At 42.4% G+C, this 23,493-nt stretch overlaps 1 protein-coding gene across 1 annotated transcript in view; it reads left to right on the plus strand.

The window, feature by feature from the left end:
• dzip1l (DAZ interacting zinc finger protein 1-like) overlaps positions 1 to 23,493 on the plus strand; it is a 178,082-nt gene that overhangs the window by 138,286 nt on the left and 16,303 nt on the right. The window lies entirely within an intron of this gene.

Here is a 23,493-nt window from a genome sequence, read left to right on the forward strand (position 1 = left end):
CTGCATTACAACATTTCAGAAGTACTTCATTGGCTGTGAAGCATTTTTTGCCCTCTTAAGAATGGAAAAAGTGCTTTAATTCAAAGTTCTTTCTTCTCTGTCATGGCTTTTCTTATGTTTTTTATCAGTGGTATTTTGCTACCTCTCCCTCTGAATTCTCTTGTTCTGTCCTATATATTCTTCCATCCTGAATCATAAAATTACATGGGATATATGGCACAGAAACAGGCCATTTGGCCCAATCAGTCCATGCTGGCATTTATGCTCCATTCAAGCCTCCTCCCATCTTCCCATATCTAAATCTATCATCATAACCCTGTATTCCCTTCTCCCTCAAATGCCTGTCTAGCTTCCCCTTAAATGCATCTATACCATTTGCTTCACCCACTCTGTGGGAGCAAGTTCCACATTCTCAGCACTCTTTCGGTAAAGACGTTTCCTCTGAATTCCCTATTGGATTTCTTGGTGACTATCTTATATTGATGGCCTCTAGTTATGCTCTTTTCCACAAGTGGAAACATTCTCTCTGTATCCATTCTAGCAAAACCTTTCATAATTTTAAAGACCTCTATTAGGTCACTTCTCAGCCTTTTTTCAGGAGAAAAGAGTCCCAGCCTGTTCATGCTTTCCTGATATGTATACCCATGCACTTCTGGCATCATCCCTGTAAATCTTCTCTGTACCCTCTCCAGTGTCTCTATATGCTTTTTATAATATAGCAACCAGAACTGCACGCAGTACTCTCCAAATGTGGCCTAACCAAGGCTGAATTCAGGTTTAGCATAACTTCCCTACTTTTCAATTCTGTCTCTCGAGAAATAAAGCCGAGTGCTTGGTTTGCTTTTCTTTTTATGGCCTTCCTAACCTGTGGCACAACTTTTAGCGATTGGTATATTTGTACTCGGAGATCCCTTTGTTCCCTTACCCCACCTAGACTCGCACTGTCCAAGTAATAAGTAACCTCCCTTCCTACCAAAATGTACTACCTCACATTTAGGTGTTGAACTTCATTTGCCAATTATTTGCCCATTCTGCAAGTTTATTAATGTCCTCCTGTAATATGTTACCGTCCTCTTCAGTATTTACTATCCCTTCAATTTCGTGTCATCCACAAATTTAGAAATTGTATTTTTGATTCCAAAGTTCAAATCGTTGATGTAAATTGTGAACAGCAGTGATCCCAGCACTGATTTTTGAGGAACTCCACTTCCCATCTTCTGCCACTCTGAATAACTATCCTTTACTTCTGCTCTCAAATCCATTCTGCCACTTGTCCCCTGACTCTACATTCTCTGACCTTATTCATTAATCTATTCTGGGGTACCTTATCGGAGGCCTTTTGAAAATCCAGATAAATACATCTACTGTATTACCACTGTCTATTACCTCCTCAAAAAATGCAATAAGTTTGGTCAAGCAAGTTTTTCCCTTTTGAAATCCATTATTTTTCCTGGCACCAATGTTAAGCTGACTGCTCTATAATTCCCTGGGCATGTTCTGTCCCCCTTCTTAAATATAGGAATGACATGAGTCCTCTGGCACTACACTTTTTTGTAATGAATTATTAAATATGTGTAGTAATGCTTCTGCTATCTGTTCCCTAGATACTTCTAAAATGCATGGATGCAATCCATCCAGACCAGGGGCTTTATACTCGTCTAGTTTGATTAGTTTATTCAAGAAATCCCCTTTTTTAATTTTACCTGCACTTATCTCATTATTTAATGTCATGTCTCACTGTTCTATCTCCCTGGTAAATACTGAAGCAAATTAATTATTTAATATTTCAGCCATCTATCTGTCGTTATCTGTGGTGTTATCCTGTCTATCCCTTAATGTCCTTGTTCCCATCCCAGCCTTCCTTTTTTAATGATGTGTCTGTAAAATATTTTACTATATTGTTTTATTTCTTGATAATTTAATTTCATAGTTCCTCTTTGCCTCCGTTAATGCTTTTTTGACTTCTCTCCTAATCTCTTTGTATTCTCTCTCATCATACATTTTTCTGCTGTCTGTATGCTTATTGTATGCCTTTTTTCTAACCATCAAATGTTCCCTTCTGTCTATTCATCCATGGTGTCTCATTAGTGTTTAGTTTGTTCTTTCCTTTTAGCGGGATATATTTTTCCTGCTTTCTGTTGAACACCAGTGGCATTTTGGTACCTTTTAAATGTTTCCTGTTGTTGTTCGACATTGTTGTTTGCTAATATTGTTGCCCATTTTATTTCCCAAGTTCTATTCTCAGCCCCTCAAAATCAACTTTTCTTTAATCTATTAACCTGGTTTTTGTCATAGTTATGTCCTTCTCTATATCATCCTAAAGAGTGTTATTTTATGGTCACTATTGACTAAATGTACCCCTGTTTTTACTTCTCTTATCTGCTTTGGTTCATTCCCCATTACGAGATCCAACAGCGAGTCTTCCCTTGTCTGACTTCTTACATATTGGATTAGAAAGGAGTCCTGTACACAATGTAAGAACTCTATTCCCTTATCCCCTTTACCTATCTCTTCGGGGTAGTTGAAATGCCCGTGATTATTATTCTATGTTTGTTACTCTACTACCTAATTTGTCTGCATATTTCTTCCTCCACCTCCCTTCCACTATTTGGTGGTCTGTAAACTACACCTATTAGTGTGATTGCTCCCTTATAATCTTTTATCTCTACCCATATGGATTCTATTTTTGTCTTCCTGATAGCTGCTTGTCTTTTTTCTACTGCCATTGTCATCCCTAATAAGTACAACTACTTCACATCCTCTTTTCCCTCTTTATCTTTCCTAAATATGTTCTGCAGTATTTAATTTCCAGTCCTGATTTTTTGGTAGCCATGTCTCAGTAATCTCTACTATGTCCCAATGCATGATTGCCTCCAGCTCCCCTGTTTAACTATGGACACTGTGCATTGCTGTACAAGCATTCTAACTCTTTTAATATGATTTTCTCTCACTTAATGTTTAGCCATCTTTTTAGACTCCTATTCTATAACTCTATTTATTCCCTTCCCATCAATGTCCTCCCCTACTTCTTTCCTAGGTTCTCCTTCCCTGTATTTTTTACATTTAGGCTGTTTGTTTCTTATAGGTCGCTCCTTCTTGTAGAATTTTTTTTTTATTCGTTTGTGGGATGTGGGCATCGCTGGCGAGGCCAGCATTTATTGCCCATCCCTAATTGCCCTTGAACTGTATGGCTTGCTAGGCCACTTCAGAGGACATTTTAAGAGTCAACCACATTGCTGTGGGTCTGGAGTCTCATGTAGGCCAGACCAGGTAAGGACAGCAGATTTCCTTCCCTAAAGGACAATCGACAATGGTTTCATGGTCACCAGAAGACTAGCTTTTTAATTCCAGATTAATTGAATTCAAATTTCACCATCTGCCATGGCGGGATTCAAACCCTTGTTCCCAGATCACAAGCCTGGGTCTCTGGATTATTAGTCCAATGACATTACCACTACACCACCACTTCCTCTTGCACTAGAAGTATCAACATGGCTCAGTGGCAGCATTCGTGCCTCCAAATCCAAAGATTATGGATTTAAGAATGACTTCGGGACTTCAGTGTGTATTCCTGGCTGGTACTTGACTGCTGTACTGAGGGAATGCTGCACTGTCAGAGACTCCGCCTTTTAGATTAGATGATAAATCAAAGCCCCTTCTGCCTGTTCATGTGGAGGTAAAAGATCACAAGGCTCTGTTTTAAAGAACAGCAGCAGGGTGTTCTCCCGGTGCCTTCGCCAACAATAATCTCTCAGCTAATGCTACCAAAAATAGATTAACTCGTGTATTTCCTTGCTGTTAATGGGATCTTGCTGTGTCATGTTTGCCTACATAAGCACTTTAGAATGTTCACAAGATGTGAAAGATACTCTGCAAGTGATCATTCTCCTTGCATCGCTATTGATAAGAAAACAATGTCGCCTATTCTAATTCTTTCTATCTCAGGGGCTCAAAATCTTTAACTTTAGACAAGTTAAAGCAATCCTCTCATTGTGCCCAGTCATCTCATTGTATCCAGCCAGCTCACTGTACCTGAGATCTCACTGTGTTTAGCCATCCCTTTGTGTCCAGCCATCCCATTCTGTCCAATTTTCTCATTGTTTCCAGTCACCTTATTAGATTAGATTAGAGATACAGCACTGAAACAGGCCCTTCGGCCCACCGAGTCTGTGCCGAACATCAACCACCCATTTATACTAATCCTACACTCATCCCATATTCCTACCAAACATCCCCACCTGTCCCTATATTTCCCTACCGCCTACCTATACTAGTGACAATTTATAATGGCCAATTTACCTATCAACCTGCAAGTCTTTTGGCTTGTGGGAGGAAACCGGAGCACCCGGAGAACACCCACGCAGACACAGGGAGAACTTGCAAACTCCACACAGGCAGTACCCGGAATCGAACCCGGGTTCCTGGAGCTGTGAGGCTGCGGTGCTAACCACTGCGCCACTGTGCCGCACATCTCATCTGTCATCTCATTGTATTCAGTTCGTTCATTGTGCCCAGTCATATCATTATGTGTAGCCAACCCATTGAATCTTGTCACATCAGTGTGCCCAGTCATCTCACTGTGTCCATTCATCTCACTGTCCCTAGCCATCTCATTGTATCCAACCACAAAAATGTAATAATGAATAATCAACATGAATTTCAAAAGGGAAAGTCTTGTTTCACCAGCTTAATTGAATACATTGAAGAGGTAACAGACAGTAGACAAGGTTAATGTAGTAGATGTAAAATAACTAGATTTCCAAAAGGCTTCTGATAAAGTACCACACAATAGACTGCAGTGCAGGGGACAAGTAGCAGAATGGGCACCGTAGCGTAGTGGTAAAGGGCAGTTATTCAGGGTGGCAGAAGGTGGGTCTTGGGGTCCCACAAGGATCAGTGCTGGGGCGATTGTTGTTCACAATTTATATTAATGATTCAGACTTTGGAAATCAAGAACACAATTTCTAAATTTTCCATGTCTCAGTAAGCCATGTCATTTTGCGCAGTCATCTCCTTGTGTGCATTAATCTCATTGTGCCAAACATCACAAGAATACAAGAAATAGGGCCATAAGTAGACCATATGGCCCATCGAGCCTGCTCCACCATTCAATACGATCATGGTTGATCTTGGGCTTCAATTCCACGTTCCTGCCCACTTCCCATATCCCTTGATTCCCTGAGAGACCAAAAATCTACCTATCCCAGCCTTAAGTGTACTCAATGATGGAGCATCCACAACCCTCTGGGGTAGAGAATTCCAAAGATTCCCAACCCTTTGAATGAAGTAATTTCTCCTCATCTCAGTCCTGAATGATTGACCCTTTATCCTGAGACTGTGTCCCCATATCTCGAATACCTGACCAGTGGGAACAATCTCTCAGCTTCTACCCTATCAAGCCCTTTCAAGTCCTTGTATATCTCAATTAGATCACCTCTCATTCTTCTAAACTGCAGAGAATATAGGCCCAATTTACTCAGCCTCTCATCATTGGTCAACCCCCTCATCCCAGGGACCAATTTAGTAAATCTTTTGCTGCACTGCCTCCAGTGCAAGTATATCCTTTCTTAAATGTGGAGACCAAAACTGCACACAGTATTCCAGGTGCGGTCTCACCAAAGTCCTGTACAATTTTAGTAAGACTTTTTTATTCCTTTACTCCAATCCCCTTGCAATAAAAGCCAACACGTCATTTGCCTTCCTACAAACCTGCTGTACCTGCATGTTAACTTTGAGCATTCCTTGTACGAGTACCCCCAAATGTCTCTGGATATCAACACTTACCAGTTTCACACCTTTTAAAAATTATTCTGCTTTTCTATTTTATGACCAAAGTGAACAACTTCACACTTCCTACATTATACTCCATTTGCCATCTTGTTGCCCACTCACTTAACCTGTCTATATCTCTTTGCAGCCTCTCTTCATCCTTCCCGCAGCCTACCTTTCCACCAAGCTTTGTATCATCAGCAAACTTAGATACATTACTCTCTGTCTCTTCATCCAAGTCATTAATATAAAGTGTAAATAGCTGAGGCTCCAGCACTGATCCTTGTGGCACTCCACTATTCACTGCCTGTCAACTTGAAAATGCTCCATTTATGCTCACTTTCTGCTTCCTGTCTGTTAACCAATCCTCTATCGACGCTAATATATTACCCCAACACCATGAGCCCTTATCTTGCCTTTTAATCTTTTATGTGGACCTTATCAAATACCTTTTGAAAATCCAGATATACTACATCTACTGGTTCCCCTTTATCTACCCTAGTTACATCTTCAAAAAACTTTAATAAATTTGTCAGACAGGATCTCCCTTTAGTAAAACCATGCTGACTTGTTCTCATCATACAATGCTTTTCCAAGTGCAATGTTAAGACTTCCTGGATAATAGTTTCCAGCATCTTCCCAATGAGCGATGTTAAACTAACTGGCCTGCAGTTCCCTGTTTTCTCTCTACCTCCTTTCTTGAAAAGCAGTGCAACATTTGCCAACTTCCAGTCTGACAGGACCATTCCTGAGTCTAAGGAATTCTGGAAAATCATAGCTAGCGCATCCACTATCTCTACAGCTATCTCTTTTCGAACCCTAGGGTGTAGGCCATCTGGTCCCGGGGACTTGTCAGATTTTAGTCCCTCAAGTTTCTCTAATACTTTTTCTTGATTGATATCAATATCCTTAATTTCCTCACTATTTTTAGCCCCTATGTTACTGCCTATTTCTGGTATGGAACTTGTGTCTTCTACTGTGAAGACAGACACAACATATTTGTTCAATGCCTCTGCCATTTCCTCATTCCCCATGCTAAGTTCTTCTGTCTCTGCCTCGAAGGGATCAACGTCTACTTTAGCTATTCTCTTCCTTTTCATGTACTTCCAAAAGCTCTTACAATCTGTCTTCATATTGCTGGCTAGTTTATTCTCATTCTATTTTTTCCTTTTTTATCAACTTTTTGGTGGCCCTTTGCTGGTTTCTAAAACACTCCCAATCCTCAGACTTGCTACTATTTTTTGCAACATTGTAAGCTTCCTCCTTTAGTCTAATACTCTCCTTAACTTAAAAACAAAATACTGCGGATGCTGGAAATCTGAAATAAAAACAAGAAATGCTGGAACCACTCAGCAGGTCTGGCGGCATCTGTGGAAAGAGAAGCAGAGTTAACGTTTCGGGTCAGTGACCCTTCATCGGAACTGACAAATATTAGAAAAGTCACAGGTTATAAGCAAGTGAGGTGGGGGTGGGGCAAGAGATAACAAAGGAGGTCTAGATTGGACCAGGCCACATAGCTGACCAAAAGGTCACGGAGCAAAGGCAAACAATATGTTAATGGTGTGTTGAAAGACAAAGCATTAGTACAGATTCGCTGTTAATACACTGAATATTGAACAGCAGCAAGTGCAAACCTGAAAAAAAACAGTGGGTAAGCAAACTGAACAAACTAAGATGAAATGAAAAAAATGACAAAAAAAAAAGATTGTAAAAAATGTAAAAAAGGATGTAAAAAAAAAAAGGAAGAAAAAATAACTAAAAATGAAAGTAAAATGGGGGGCTGTCATGCTCTGAAATTATTGAACTCAATGTTCAGTCCGGCAGGCTGTAGTGTGCCTAATCCTTAACTTCCTGAGTGAGCCACGGATGGGTCTTTCTTGACAAGTTTTTGCTTTTGAATGGAATGTTCTTTTGTTGAACCCTTTGAATTGTTTCTTTTAATATTTCCCACTGCTCATTTACCGCCATACCTTCCAGTCTATTTACCCAATTAACCTTAGCCAGTTCTCCCCTCATACCTTCGTAATTGGTTTTGTTTAAGTTTAAGATTCTTGTTTGTGATTGAAATGTGTCACTTTCAAACTTAACATGAAATTCAATGGTATTATGATCATTGTTTCCCAGTGGATCATTTACTATGACATTGCTTATTAACCCTGCTTCATTACACAATACGAGATCTAAGATAGCTTTATCCCTAATTGGTTCTACATTGTATGCTCCAATAAACTGCCACATAAGCATTCTGCAAATTCATCTTCTAGACCACTGTTGCCAATTTGATTGTCTCAGTCTATATGCAGATTAAAATCCCCCACAATTAATACATTACCTTTTTTATATGCTCCAATAATTTCCCATTTAATGTTCTGTCCAATAATATAACTACTGTTTGGGAGCCTGTAAATTACTTACCCCAGTGTTTTCTGACTCTTGCTATTAAATTCAACCAAAACTGATTCTACTTCATGATCTTCTGAGGCCAGATCCCTTCTTATTAATGTCCTTATGCCATCCTTTACTATCAAGGCTTTCCCTCCTCCTTTGCCATTCTGTCTACTGGTCTGAAATATTGTATACCCTGGAATATTTATTTCCCAATCTTGATCTCCTTGTAACCATGTCTCAGTAATGGCAATTAGATCCAGATCATTTACTTCTATTTGTGCCACTAGTTCATCTATCTTATTACAGATGCTTCGTGCATTCAAAAAAAGGAACTTTAATTTCATTTTTTTACCTCTATTCCCTGCAATGACCTGATTTGCCAGTGTCTCTGTCTCTTCCTGTCCCATTCTGTTGGGAGTTGCCTATATCACTATCCTGCTCCGATGCCCTGACCTCTCTCTTTGGATTTCTAAATTTCCCTTTACCCAAACCCTCCCCCTTCACTCTGTTAGTTTAAAGCTCTGTCCACAGCCCTAGTTATGCGATTGGCCAGGACACTGGTTCCAGTCCGGTTCAAATGAAGCCCATCCCAACGGAATAGCTCCCTCTTCCCCGAGTACTGATGCCAGTGACCCAAAAATTAAAACTCCTTCTTCCCACACCACTCTTTGAGCCATGTGTTTAGTTCTCTAATCTGCTTGACCCTGCGCCAATTTGCCTTGACTCAGGTAACAATCTGAAAATGATTACCTTTGATGTTCTGCATTTTAGTTTGGACCCTAACTCCTCAAATTCTCTAAGCAGAACAACATTTATGGTTCTGCTTGTGTCATTGGTTCCCACATGGACTACAACAACTGGATCCTCCCCTTCCCACTCCAGGTTCCTCTCCAGCCGCAAGGAGATGTCCTTAACCCTGGCACCGGGCAGGCAACACAGCCATCGGAATTCCCGTTCGCGGCTACAGAGAACAGTATCTATCCCCCTGACTATACTGTTTCCTATCACTACCACATTCCTCTTCACTCTCCCCACTGGAATGGCATCTTTCACCATGGTGCCATGGTCTGTCCGCTCATCCACCTTGCAGTCCTTCTCTTCTTCCACACAGGTAGGAAAGACCTCATAGCTGTTGGACAAAGTCAGGGGCTGAGGCTCCTCCACCACTACATGCTGATTCCCCCTACTTGCTTCACTTGCAGTCACATCCTCCTGTCCCTGACCATTGGCCCTCTCTAATGGTCTCCCTACTCTAAGGGGTGTGACAGCCTCCTGGAACAAAGTGTCCAGGTAACTGTCCCCCTCCCTGATGCTCCGCAATGTCTGCAACTCAGTCTCCAGCTCAGCAATTCTGAGTTGAAGTCGTGCAAGCTGCAGATACTTACTGCAGACATAGTTGTCCAGGATTGCAGTGTATTCCGCAGATTTCCACATGCTTCAATTGAAGCATACCACCAGCTCTGCCATCTCTGTACAATCTTTTTTAGTCAATTAGTTAATAATTCAAGCTGAAGTAGTGGAAAGTTGCACCCCTCTACCTTGGGGTCAGAGGAAGAAGACTGCTGACAAAGATAGGAAAAGGAGCCCCTCTTTCCCTCTCTGCACCGAATTCCCATGTGCACCAAATTTCCAAATTCACTCTAGCAAATGTCTCACTCAGGCAACTATCTCTTCTCAACTGTGTCCCCTCACTGCCATCTCATTATGACCTGTCTTTCCTATATGCCAGCCATCTCATTTTATTCATCATCTCATTGTCACTAGGCATCTCAATGTATCCAGGCATCTCATTTTGAGCATTCAGTCTCCTTGTAGCCTGCTGTCTCAAGGTACCCTTCTATCTCACGTTGCTCTGCCGTCTTATTGGTTGCAATCATATCATTGTGTACCAACAATCCATAGTATTTTGTCACATCATTGTGGCCAGTTACCTCATTGTTCCTAGCCACGATCTTATGCCCACTGATCTAACTTTGTCCATTCATCTCATTGGCCCTAGCCATCACATTGTACTCATCCACAAAAATATAACAATGAATAGTCAACATGGATTTCAAAAGGGAATGTCTTTCTTGACCAACCTCATTCTTTTTGTAGAAGAGGTAATGGAGAGAGTAGGCGAGGTTAACATAGTAGGTGTAATGTAACTAAATGTCCAAAAGGCTTTTGAAAAGGTATCACATAATAGACTAATGAATACGGTCAGAGCATGTGGAGTCAGGGTACTGTAAGCAGAATAACTAGCTAGCTGGCTGCAAGACATAATACATAGAGGAAGGAAAAAGGGCAGCTATTCCAGTAACTTAAAAAAAAAACACAAAGCCAATATCTATGGAATCACTTCAGTCCCCCAAAGGAATCCATCTCTACAATCTTCAATCATGAGTCCTCAAAATAAAATTTTAAAAAAATGAACCATGTCATTTTTTGCAGTCATCTCCTTGTGTAAAGAAATAGCATTGTACCTGGCATCTCATTGTGGCTGCCCATCTCATTATGTGCAGCCAGGGTAATTGTGCCGCATCATCTCATTGAATCCAGCCATCTTATGGTGTCCAGTCGTCTCATTATGTCCAGTGATATCTTTGTCCAACCATCTTATTTTGTAATGTCTGTCTCCTTGTGCCCAACCATCTCCTTGTCCCTTATGTCTAGCCATCTGATTGTGCCCTGATATCTCATTGTGCCGAGTTGTCTCATTGTGTTCAGCTGTCTTATTGTACCTGGACATCAAATTGGGTCGAGTCATCTCAATGTTCCTCGGCATCAAATTGTGTCCAACTGTCTCATGGGCCGGAATTTTACCTTGTGGAGGCCCTGCCCACCGGCAAAAAAAGTCACGGGCGAGCCTGCCTCCACCGGGCCTGGAAGCCATGCAGCGATTTTGTGTGGCCCAGGCCCTTAATTGGAATAGGTCGGGCCTTCCTCCCCTCTGAGGCTGGAAGTCCCACCTAAAAGAGCTGTTGGCCAATCAGCAGGTCGGCAGCTCCTGCGTCCCAGCCGTACCACTGGGAGCGGTGACCCAATACCAGTGGCAGTGGGAGGAGGCCCTTAAGTGGTGATTAATTGACCACTTAAGGGCCTTAATTAGACATTTGCCACATCCCCTGCCATTGGTAAAATTGCAGCTGGGTGGGTAGGTGATGAGAATAGTGCCCCCAGCCTCCTACTCAATTTTACACCCTCCCCCATTTCCAGCCCACTTCTGGTGGGGGTGTAAAATTCCAGCCCTGGTATCCAGCCACCTCATTGAACCTGGCTTTTCCATTGTACCCAGACATAACATTTTGCTGAATCATCTGGTTGTGCCTAGACCTCTCATTGTGTCCATCCATCTCATTGTATCTATTGATGCATTGGCTGCAGAGCGTTGTTGGAGAAAGAGGTCCTCTACACACCTCACTCTCTTGCCTTCCAAGTGAGCGGATATTTGTTGCTGGACTCCTCCATCTTCACTCGCATCAACGAGGGAATCTTCATTTGTTTCTTTTCCTCTGCTTAGTGTTATGACCGACCGCTCCAGTCAAAGCCCCCAATCAAAATATACGATTCTGATTGTGGTGGGACCAACGTATTGTTAATTCAATCCCGTCGCTCCACAGATCAGCTAACATATCATTTAAAACTTTCCAAATTAAAGAAAGACCTAGCCAAATTGTACCATCTATTAACCTCAGAATGAGGCTAACCAAACTAGGTGTCTTTAAATTAACTCTTTAATTAGAATAACTGAATTCATAAACACTATGAAGATAGAAACAACATTTAAAATCGAAAACAATTAGAGTTCTTGCAAATTTACAGTCTAATGTTGCTTGAAGTCCTCACAGAATGTTGCTTGAAGTCCTCAGAGTCGTCCGATGCGGGAAAAAAGGTTCTTCCACAGTAGAACAGTCCGTAGTCTAACTTCAGCACTAGGTGATGCTTTCCTTCTCCAGTGAATTTCAACAGTTAACGACTTGCAAACACTTTGAATAGAATCAAGCTGACTTTAGAGTTTTTGAGGGATAAAAGATTTTCACAGTCTAACTTCCCTTCCTTCAATTTAAATTAGTAGAGATCTCTGTTTTGGCTTGACTCTTTATTTAGAATTTTGAATAGACTAAAATCCTATTCCTTCAGTTTAAATGGTTGCGAGCTCTTTCTTCAGGTGCCAGCACCAGCTGTGTCTGTATGTCTCTGTCTGTGTTCTGTTAGAACAAACTGTCTTCAACTAAAATCCAGTTCAAAACTGAATTGTAACAAATGTATCGCACGAGACTTACTCCCAGTGGCTGTATCGATGGTAATGAGAATGCACCCTTTGAATCGCAGTCTCCAAATGGCTGTTTCTAAGAAAATGCACCTTCCTATAACTCCTGAGGCTTGCTGGTTCTTAAAGCAATACTGATCCCTTGTCTCTCGAGATAAGGAGGCCCAAAAGAAAGAAACTGATCCCTTGCAAGCCTTAAAGGCAAACCGCATATTCCCCCCAAAAAACTACAGGACCATGACATTAGCGATATGCTTAAATTCAGTAGGTTGCCACATCTAATCTGAGGTCAGTTATTGGATGAACAGTGCAGTACTTGGTGAACTCTGCTTCAAAATAATAGGAAGAGCTAACAGCAAAGGATCAAAAAACATCACTATGAATGCTTGGTTACCAAAGCCAGTTATCCCTGTGGTAACTTTCCTGACACCACCTGCTCAAAACTCAAAAAGTCAGAATGCTCGTGGTGCAGTTTGGAAGCAAGAATTGTTTTTATTCTTTCACGGGATGTGGGCATTGCTGGCTAGGCCAGCATTTATTGCCCATCACTAATTGCCTTTGAGAAGGTGGTGGTGAGTTGCCTCTTGAACCACTGCACTCCATGTGGGGTAGGTACTTCCACCCCAGTGCTGTTAGGAAGGGAGTTCCAGGATTTTGACTGAGTGACAGTGAAGGAACGGTGGTATAGTTCCAAGTCAGGATGGTGTGTGGCTTGGAGAGGAACCTGCAGGTGGTTCTGTTCCTGCCCTTGTCCTTCTAGGTGGTAGAGGTTATGGGTTTGGAAGGTGCTGTTGAAGGAGCCTTGGTGCATTGCTGTAGTTCATCTTATAGATGGAACACACTGCTGCCACTGTGTGTCGGTGGTGGAGGGATTGAATGTTGAAGGTGGAGGATGGGGTGCCAATCAAGTGGGCTGCTTTGTCCTGGATGGTGCTGAGCTTCCTGAATGGTGTTGGAGCTGCACTCATCCAGGCAAGTGGACAGTATTCTAACACAATCCTGACTTGTGCATTGTAGATGGTGGACAGGCTTTGGGGAGTCAGGAGATGAGTTATTTGCCACAGAATTCCCAGCCTCAGACCTGCTGTTGTAGCCACAGTACTTATATGGCAGGTCCAATTCAATTTTTGGTCAGTGGTAATCCCCCAGGATGTTGATAGTGGGGGTTTCAGCGATGGTAATGCCATTGAATGTTGAGGGAGATGGTTAGATTCTCTCTTGTATGAGATGGTCATTGCCTGGCACTTGTGTGGCATGAATGTAACTTTCCACTTACCAACCCAAGCCTGAATGTTGCCCAGATCTTGTTGCGTATGGATATGGACTGCTTCAGTATGTGAGGAGTCGCAAATGGTGCTGAACATTACACAGTCATCAGTGAACATCCCCACTTCTGACCTTATAGTGGAGGGAAGGTTATTGATGAAGCAGCTGAAGATGGTTGGGCCTAGGACACTACCCTGAGGAACTCCTGCACTGATGTCCTGGGACTGAGATGATTGACCTCCAACAACTGCAACCATCCCTGCTTGTGTTAGGTATGACTCCAACCAGTGGAGAGTTTTCCCCTTGATTCCCATTGACTCCAGTTTTGCTAAGGTTCCTCGATGCCATACTCGGTCAAATGCTGCCTTGATGTCAAGGGCCATCACTCTCACCTCACCTCTTGAGTTCAGCTCTTTTGTCCGTGTTTGGACCAAGACTAGTATGAGGTCAGGACCTGAGTGGCCCTGACAGAACCCAAACTGACTGTCAGTGAGCAGGTCATTGCTGAGCATGTGCCGTTTGAAAGCGACACTTTCCATCACTTTGCTGGTGATTGAGCGTAGACTGATGGTGTGGTAATTGGCTGGGTTGGATTTGTCCTGTTTTTTTTGTGTACAGGACATACCTGGGCAATTTTCCACATTGTCGGGTAGATGCTAGTGTTGTAGCTGTACTGCAACAGCTTGGCTAGGGGCATGGCCAGTTCTGGAGCACAAGTCTTAAGTACTCTTGCCAGAAGGTTGTCAGGGCCCATAGCCTTTGCAGTATCCAGTGTCTTCAGTCGTTTCTTGATATCATGTGGAGTAAATTGAATTGGCTGAAGACTGGCATCTGTGATGCTGGGGACCTTAGGAGGAGGCCGAGATGGATCACCCACTCAGCACTTCTGGTTGAAACTTACAAAATTCTTAAAGCGATAGATAGGGTAGATGCAGAAAGGAGGTTTCCCCTAGCTGTAGGGTCTGGAACCAGGGGACACAATCTCAGAATAAAGAGCAAGCCATTTAGGACTATGCTGAGGAGAAACTTCTTCATTCAGAGGGTGATGAATCTTTGGATTCTCTACCCCAGAGGATGGTGGAAGATCAGTCACTGAGTAAGTTCAAGATGGAGATTGATAGATTTCTAGTTGCTAATGATATCAAGGGATATGGGGATAGTGCGGGAATATGGCATTGAGGTAGACGATCAGCCATGATCTAGATTGACGGAGCAAGCTCAAAGGGCTGAATGGCCTACTCTTGCTCCTGTGTTCCTTGTCTTTTGCACAGATGTGCTCGGCTCCTCCATCATTCAGGATGGGGATATTTGTGAAGCCTCATCCTCCTGTTCGTTGTTTAATTGCCCACCACCATTCATGACTGAATGTGGTAGGACTGCAGAACTTAGAGCTGATCCGTTGATTGTGGGATCGCTTATCTCTATTGCATGCTGCTTCCGCTGTTTGGCATGCGTGTAGTCCTGTGTTGTAGCTTCATAAGGTTGACACCTCATTTTGAGGTATGCCTGATGCTGCTTCTGGCATGCCCTCCTGCACTCTTCATTGAACCAGGGTTGGCCCCCCGGCTTGATGGTAATGGTAGAGTGGGGGATATGCTGGGCCATGCGGTTACAGATTGTGGTTGAATACAAATTCTGCTGCTGCTGATGGCCCACAGCGCCTCATGGATGCTCAGTTTTGCATTGCTAGATCTGTTCAAAATCTATTCCATTTAGCACGGTGATAGTGCCACACAACACGGTGGAGAGTATCTTCAATGAGGAGACAGGACTTTGTCTCCACAAGGACCATGCGGTGGTCACTCCCACCAGTACTGTCATGGATGGATGCATTTGCGACTGGTAGATTGATGAGGATGAGGTCAAGTAGGTTTTTCCCTCTTGTTGGCTCCCTTGCCACCTGCTGCAGACCCAGTCTAGCAGCCATGTCCTTTAGGACTCAGCCAGCTCGGTCAGTAGTGGTGCTACTGAGCCACTCTTGGTGATGGACATTGAAGTCCCCCACCCAGAGTACATTCTGTGCCCTTGCCCCCCTCAGTGCTTCCTCCTAGTGGTTCTTCCAATGAGGAAAGGCAATCTGAACTAAATGGCACAGTTTTAAAAGGCATGCAGGAACAGTGGGTATATGTACACACATCTTTGAAGATGGCAGGAAAAGTTGAGAAGGCTATGAAAAAAATGTACCAGATCTTTGGCTTTATAATTAGAGGCAGAGAGTACAAAAGCAAGGAAGTTCTGCTAAGTCTTTATAAAACACTGGTTAGGCCTCAGCTGGAACATAGTCTCCAATCCTGGGCACCAGACTTTAGAGTGTCAAGGCTTTAAAGAGGAAAGCAGAGGAGTTTTACTCGAATGATACCTGGTTTGCAGGGATTTAGGTATGTGGAGAGACTACAGAAGCTGGGATGGTTCTTAGACCAGAGAAGGTTAAGGGAAAATTTGACAGAGGTGTTCAAAATTTTGATGTGTTTTGATCGAATAAATCAGGAGAAACTGTTTCCAGTAGCAGATGGATCAGTAACCAGATTGAAGATAATTGGCCAGGGAAGCAGAGGTGAGATGAGGAACAATGTTTTATGCAGCGAACTGTGATTTTGAATGCACTGCCTGTAATTGTGGTGGAAGCAGAATCAATGGCGAGTGTATCCTGAGGTGAAGGATCACGAGCTTTTCCTGAGGTGAAGGGTTATGAGTGGATCCTGAGGTGAAGGGTCATGCCCAAAATGTTGAATTTCTTTTTTCAAATGCCGTGAGACTGTAGCACTTAGTATTTTTACACCAGTTTTCTTTTTTTCCTTATTTCTATCTCTTATCTCTGATTTCTGTTTCAGTTGTTTAACAGAAGCCTTTCTTCAATGGAACTATTCATAGCTGAAGTCTGTAAATAATTTTTAATCAGGCTTAGGTAAATTCAGTGATGTTCAGTTGGAGAAAAACAATGTGTTTCAATTTCAGGCCTATGAATGTAGGCCTCTTGCTGATAACATACCACATTTAACTGGCTATACCTACCAGTACCTCCTAGTACCAGGCACTAGGGTGGATCTGGAGTAATAATTAAAATCAAACACCTGAACCTGTGATTGGCAGATTTCACATTATGATGAAATCGTAGACCTGGCAGTTGAAAATGAAGATAAACACGTTACTATGTGATACAAGGGGCCCAGCAGGGAAACAGGGTTGTGTAACTTTTCCGTGATTATGCACACCCGCTGTAATTTAATGTTAAGCATCTGTAAAAGCAATCTGAGATATTCCCTAAAACACGAGCCTTGAGGATCCCAGTGGTATTTTTTAGTCACCACCAAAAAGGTAGTTACTTGAATTTTCACCAGATGAAAGTAATCATCTTTATGTCCAGGAATTTTCTCCCCTTTGGCCAACACCAAGATGCACTCCGATGAGGCTTTCAACTCACTTAGCTCCTGCTGAAACGTCCCTTCACTTCATCTGCCCCTCACCCATCTTCAGCCCACAAGCTTCCGTCTCCACTGATTTAATATCACAGACAGCTTTTCTCCCAGCTAACACATTTTAATTCCTGACAACATGCATCCTGTAGCAGAGCCCTCACATCGGACACTAACTTCCACCCCCATTCCCACAATCACCTGTCTCCTGCTCCCTGTTCTTCCATCTCCGTAACCGTACACCTCCTCTTCCTGGGATCCTGCTTTAATTGGCAGTTCTTTCTGATCCTCCATGCTGTCTGTCAATTATAGCTGCAGGAAATGTCTTTATTTTTCACATCTCCTCTAAATCAGACCCTCACTTATTTTGATAATTCCAACTCCTAATTTAAATGTGTCCACCAGAACCAAGACCATTAGTTTCCTTAACATTGCATTATTCAGTCTGATGCTTCATTTGCCCTTCATTCAGATGTATTATATCAGCCATGGCTCAGTGTTTATCATACACGCCTCTGAATCGGAAGGTCGTGGGTTGAATCTCTACTCCAAAGAATAGAGCCCATGATCCAGGCTGATACTCCAGTGTAGTACTGAGGGAGTGCTGCACAGTCAGGAGGTGCTGTCTTTCCTGTGAGACATCAAACCGCAGTCCCATCTGCCCTCTCAGGTGAATGTAAAAGAGGTGGGGAGTTCTCCCTGATCAACCAGCATCATTAAACAGATTAGCTGACCATTGTCACATTGTTGTTTGTGGGAGCTTGCTGTGTGCAAATTGAGTGCCGTGTTTCCTGCATTTACAACAGTGACTACTCTTTAAACAAGAAATTAATTGGCTGTAAAATGCTTATGGATGTCCTGAGGTCATGGAAGGTGCAATATAAATGCAAGTTCTTTTTTTTTCTTTTTCCATGTAATACATACTGTGTTGTAAAACAGTACTACTGTCTCTCACCATATACTGTGCCGCGGTGCGTGTATATTAATCTGCAATATATGTATCTTTAGAATTTTAGCATGAATTAAGTCCGGCTAACTTTTTCTATTGCATGAGAAATACATTCCCTGTGTTTCATGAACAATGATGGTATGTGGTTGAAGTCTTCTGAATGAACTCACTGTAAGGTCCAGGGTTACACTGCACTCTCCCCTCCTCACTGTGTGAATTAGGTGAACATATAGAGATGACTAATATCTCACTTAAATTGACTCCCAATCTGAAACTGCCCATCCCCAAAACAAACAGCTGAGTTTCTGTTCCCATCTTATATATTAGGTGGTCTCAGGCAATAACTGAGTGCAGCCTGAGGCAGTTAATGGGGAGACGGTGGAGTAGTGATAATATCATTGGACTAGTAATCCAGAGGCCCAGGCTAATGTCCTAGGGCCACGGGTTCAAATCCCACCACGGCAGCTAGTGGAATTTAAATTCATTAATTAATAAAATCAATTAATTAATAAAAATCTGGAATTGAAATCTAGTCTCAGTAATTGTGCTATGATTGTCATAAAAACCTATCTGATTCACTAATGTCCCTTAGGGAAGGAAATCTGCCATCCTCACCTGGTCTGGCCTACATGTGACTCCAGAGCACAGCAATGTGATTGACTCTTAACTGCCCTCTGATATGGCCTAGCAAGTCACACAGTTCAAGGGCAATTAGGGATGGGCAACATAAGTGGCCTATCTGTGATGCCCCCAACCCATGAAAGGATAAAAAAAAAAACTGGGTGCAGCCTGAGGGAATAGTTGTAACAGAGACAGGCAGACAGAATTAGGGACTAAGTGAGTTGCTTTTGCAGAGAGCTGGCACTTACATGACAGGCCGAATGGCCTCCTCCTGTGCTATAGCTATTCTATGATTCTATGAATTAGCCCTTGATGAGGCACCATGATCTCTTGGGTACTGCAGCAACTCAGGGTCAGAGGTCGATCGGTTAACCCTCCACTTGAGCTTCATGAGTAAAGAAAGAACAAACTTGCATTTATAAAGCACATTTCATGACCGCAGGACAACCCAAATCACTTTACAATACAATTTACAGTCACTGTGTAAGAAAGAAGCATTCTGTAAAGCTCAGTGGTTGTTACTTGATGGACTGTTTGGATTCACACAAGATGTGGAGGTGCAGCTGAAGGTATTCATCTTGCTGGCATAAACACCATGGTCTGGCTTTTGGAGTTATGACATTGGAATTAATTGACCACCCAACCACATGTCTGCTCTAGGTCAGTTCCATCTCCTCACTGGTCTTAGTAGACAATGCCGAGTCCAGCTCTAAGCAATGAATTTTCTATTCACCCAGATGAAGAAGACTTCAATATTCTATCACTAGCTATATAGAAACTGTTAAACAGTGATGTTGTTCACTGTGACAGGGTGAGTTTTCTTTTTAAGAAATTCCTAGACTTTCCAATGATATTTGCCCGCTGTATGTTCCATATGATTACCAACCTGAGTGGAAGTATATTTAAAACTGGAGAGAGCTTGATACCCTAATGGGAGTGACATAGGTGAAAACATTATGGCCAGACTTCCACAGAGTTGATTGACTTGGTCCTCTCCTTGCTGGAGGTATTATATTTTTTTGTCATCCCAGTGTCCAAATTCCTTGGTATCTGCCTCTACTGGTTCAGTTGCTGCTTGCCTTTCAGATGGGGAAACAAAACAAATCTGTAGGTGGTTGTGCCATCATGCCAGCCATGAGATGTTGAAGCAGAGTGAATCTAATGTGGTTGACTCTTAACTGCCCTCTGAAATGTCCTAGCAAGCCACACAGTTGTCTCAAGGGCAATTAGGTATAGGCAATAATAGCAACACTCACATCCCGTGAATGAATTAAAAAAGTTCACTTTCCCAAGAGATTTATTTCTGACCAAGACATTTATCATAAAGTAGGTGTTGGCTTCCACAGAGGAGGTCACAGAGTTAATTCTGCAGCTTTCCAGATATGATACAAAAGTCCAGATTTATAATGAGAACAGGATGCCAAACCCTTTCAGAAAATAAGTAGACATTAAACACCTCCCTTTCTGCAGCAGTTGACCAGATTGTAATGATGCCAGATATTCAGACAATTGATAATTGAGTTGGGTCTGCACAATCTCATTTGTAATGGCTGTGTGAGCTTTGACATGATAAGCAGTCGAAGCGCTGATCTGACATTAGTCCAGGCCTGCCACCTCTTACAGCTGCCATTATTGCTTCTATCACCTCTGTTTCATTCTTATGTTTACTCCTGAATATTACCTCCTCGTCCCATCTCCTATTTCTTCAATTCATTTGCACTGTGTCCATTTCTTCTGTGTGGGATCGAGAAGGCAGAAGTGGAGGAGCCTCAGCCCTTGCAATTGTCCAACAGGTTTGAGGTTCTTTTAGCTTGTATAGATGAAAGTGAGGGCTGCAGGGTGGATGAGCAAACTGATCATGGCACCATGGTGCAGGAAGCCATTCAAGCGGTGGGGGATGGTATAGTCAGGGGGATTGACACAGTTCTCTGCGGCCAAGAGTGAGAGTCCAGAAGGCTATGTTGCCTGCATGGTGCCAGGGTTTGGGACATCTGCTCAGGGCTAGAGAGGAACTTATAGTGGGAGGGGGAGGATCCAGTCGTCGTGATCCATGTAGGTGCCAACAACACAGGCAGGATAAGGAAAGAGGTTCTTCATAGTCAGCATGAGGGGCTAGGCACAAAATTAAGAAGTAGAACCTCAAAGGTAATAACCTCTGGATTGTTACCTGAGCCACGTGCAAATTGGCATAGGGCAAATCAGATTAGTGAAATGAATACTTGGCTCAAAGACTAGTGTGGCAGAAGTGGATTCCTGTTCGTGGGGCACTGGCACCAGTACTGGAGATTGTGGGGGCTGTACCGTTGGGATGGTCTGCACCTGAACCATGCTGGGACCAGTGTTCTAGCGAGCTGCATAACTAGGGAAGTAGACAGGTCTAATACTAAATGGTGGGGGCAAGGGATCAAATTTGGGAAGATATGGTAAATCAAAGAGTAGAGACAAGGCAAGAGAGAAAGGTATTAATATGGGAAATCATAAACAGACCATGACAGGAAGGATCAGAGAGTACAAATCTAAGAGTAACTCAGCAGTCAAGGCTAGAGGTTACAAAAATAATAAAAGGACACAACTAAAGGCTCTGTATCTGAATGCACGTAGCATTCGAAACAAAACAGATGAACTGCGCAAATAGAAATAAATAAGTACGATCTGATAGCCATTACAGAGACATAGCTGAAGGATGACATATATTGGGACCTGAATTTTGAAGGATACATGGCATTTAGGAAGGACAGGAAGCTAGGGAAAGGTGGAGGGGTGGCTCTGTTCATTAATGATGGTATTAGCACAATAGAGAGGGATGTCCTAAGTTCAGGAAACCAGGATGTAGATGCGGTTCGGGTAGAGATGAGAAATGACAAAGTCAAGAAGTCACTTGTGGGAGTGGTGTACAGGCCCCTTAATAGTAACCACATGGTAGGACAGAATATAAAGGAAGAAATATTGACAGCTTGTCAGAAAGGTACGGCGATAATCATGGGGATTTTAATCCACATATAGACTGGAAAAATCAGATGGGCAAAGGTAGCATAGATGAGGAGTTCGCAGAATGTTTTCAGGATAGTTTCTTAGAACAGTATGTTCTGGAACCAACCAGAGAGCAGGCTATACTAGACCTGGTATTGTGCAACAAGATATGATTAACTGATGACCTCATAGTGAAGGCGCACCGAGGCAGAGTGATCGTAATATGATTGAATTTTACATTCAGTTTGAGCGAGAGAAGAGTGGGTCTAAGACTAGTATTTTAAACTTAAATAAGGGCAATTATGAGGGCATGAAAGCAGAGCTAGCTAAAGTGAACTGGCAAATTAGGTTAAGGGACAGGTCAATAAGGATGCAGTGGCAGACATTTAAGGGGATATTTCAGAATACACGGAATAGGTAGATTCCAACGAGAAAAAAAAATTCCAAGGGGAGGACCCACTATCCGTGGTTAACTAAAAAAGTTAAAGATGGTATTAAACTTAAAGGAAAAGCATGTAATTGTGCAAAGATGGGTGGCAGGTCAGGTGATTGGATAGAATTAAAAAAACAGAAAAGAATGACTAAAAGATTGATGAGGAAGGTAAAATTGGAGTATGAGAAAAAGCTGGCTCGAAATATAAAACCAGATAGTAAGAGTTTCTATAGATATTTAAAAAGGAAAAGAGTTAACAAAGTCAGCGTTGGTCCTATAGAAAGTGAGTCTGGGGAATTAACAATGGAAAAGAAGGAGATGGCAGATGAATTGAACAGGTATTTTGCATTGGTCTTCACGATAGAGGATACAGGTAACATTCCAGAAATAGCTGTAAATCAGGAAATGGAAGGGAGGGAGGAACTCAAGAAAATTGCAATCATCAGGGAAGTGGTATTGAGCAAATTGTTGGAGCTGTGGGCTGACAAGTCCCCGGGTCCTGATGGATTTAAAAGAAGTGGCTAGTGAGATAGTTGGTTTTAATTCCCTAGATTCGGGGACGGTTCCTTTAGATTGGAAAATAGCGAATTGGAACCCCTTTATTCAAAAAATGAGGGAGACAGAAAACAGGAAACTACAGGCCAGTTAGCTTAACATCTGCCATAGGGAAAATGTTAGAAGCTATTATTAAAGACGTTATAGCATGGCACTTAGAAAAATTCAAGGTAATCAGGCAGAGTCGACATGGTTTTATGAAAGAGAAATCATGTTGCACCAATTTATTGGATTCTTTGAAGAAATAACATGTGCTGTGGATAAAGGGGAACTGTTGGATGTACTGTACTTAGATTCCCAGAAGGCATCTGATAAGGTGCCACATCAAAGGTTATTGCAGTAAATAAAAACTCATGGGTAACATATTGGCCTGGATAAAAGATTGGCTAGCTAACAGGGAACAGAGAGTCGGCATAAATGGGTCATTTTCTGGTTGGCAAGATGTAACGAGTGATGTGCCACAGGGATCTGTGCTGGGGCCTCAACCTTTTAAAATTTATATAAATGACTTAAATGAAGGGGCAGAAGGTATGGTTGCTAAATTTGCTGATGACACAAAGATAGGTAGGAAAATAACTTGTGAAGAGGACATAAGCGGGCTACAAAGGGATATAAAAGCAAAATACTGCGGATGCTGGAAATCTGAAACAAAAACAAGAAATGCTGGATTCACTCAGCAGGTCTGGCAGCATCTGTGGAAAGAGAAGCAGAGTTAACGTTTCGGGATATAGATAGGTTAAGTGAGTGGGCAAAGACCTGGCAAATGGAGTATAATGTGGGAAAGTGGGAAATTGTCCACTTTGGCAGGAAGTATAAAAAAGAAGCATATTATCTAAATGGTGAGAGATTGCAGAGGGATCTGGGTGTCCTCGTGCAT

The sequence above is a fragment of the Heterodontus francisci genome, chromosome 11 (genome assembly GCF_036365525.1).
Source record: "Heterodontus francisci isolate sHetFra1 chromosome 11, sHetFra1.hap1, whole genome shotgun sequence".
NCBI classification, from domain to species: domain Eukaryota; kingdom Metazoa; phylum Chordata; class Chondrichthyes; order Heterodontiformes; family Heterodontidae; genus Heterodontus; species Heterodontus francisci.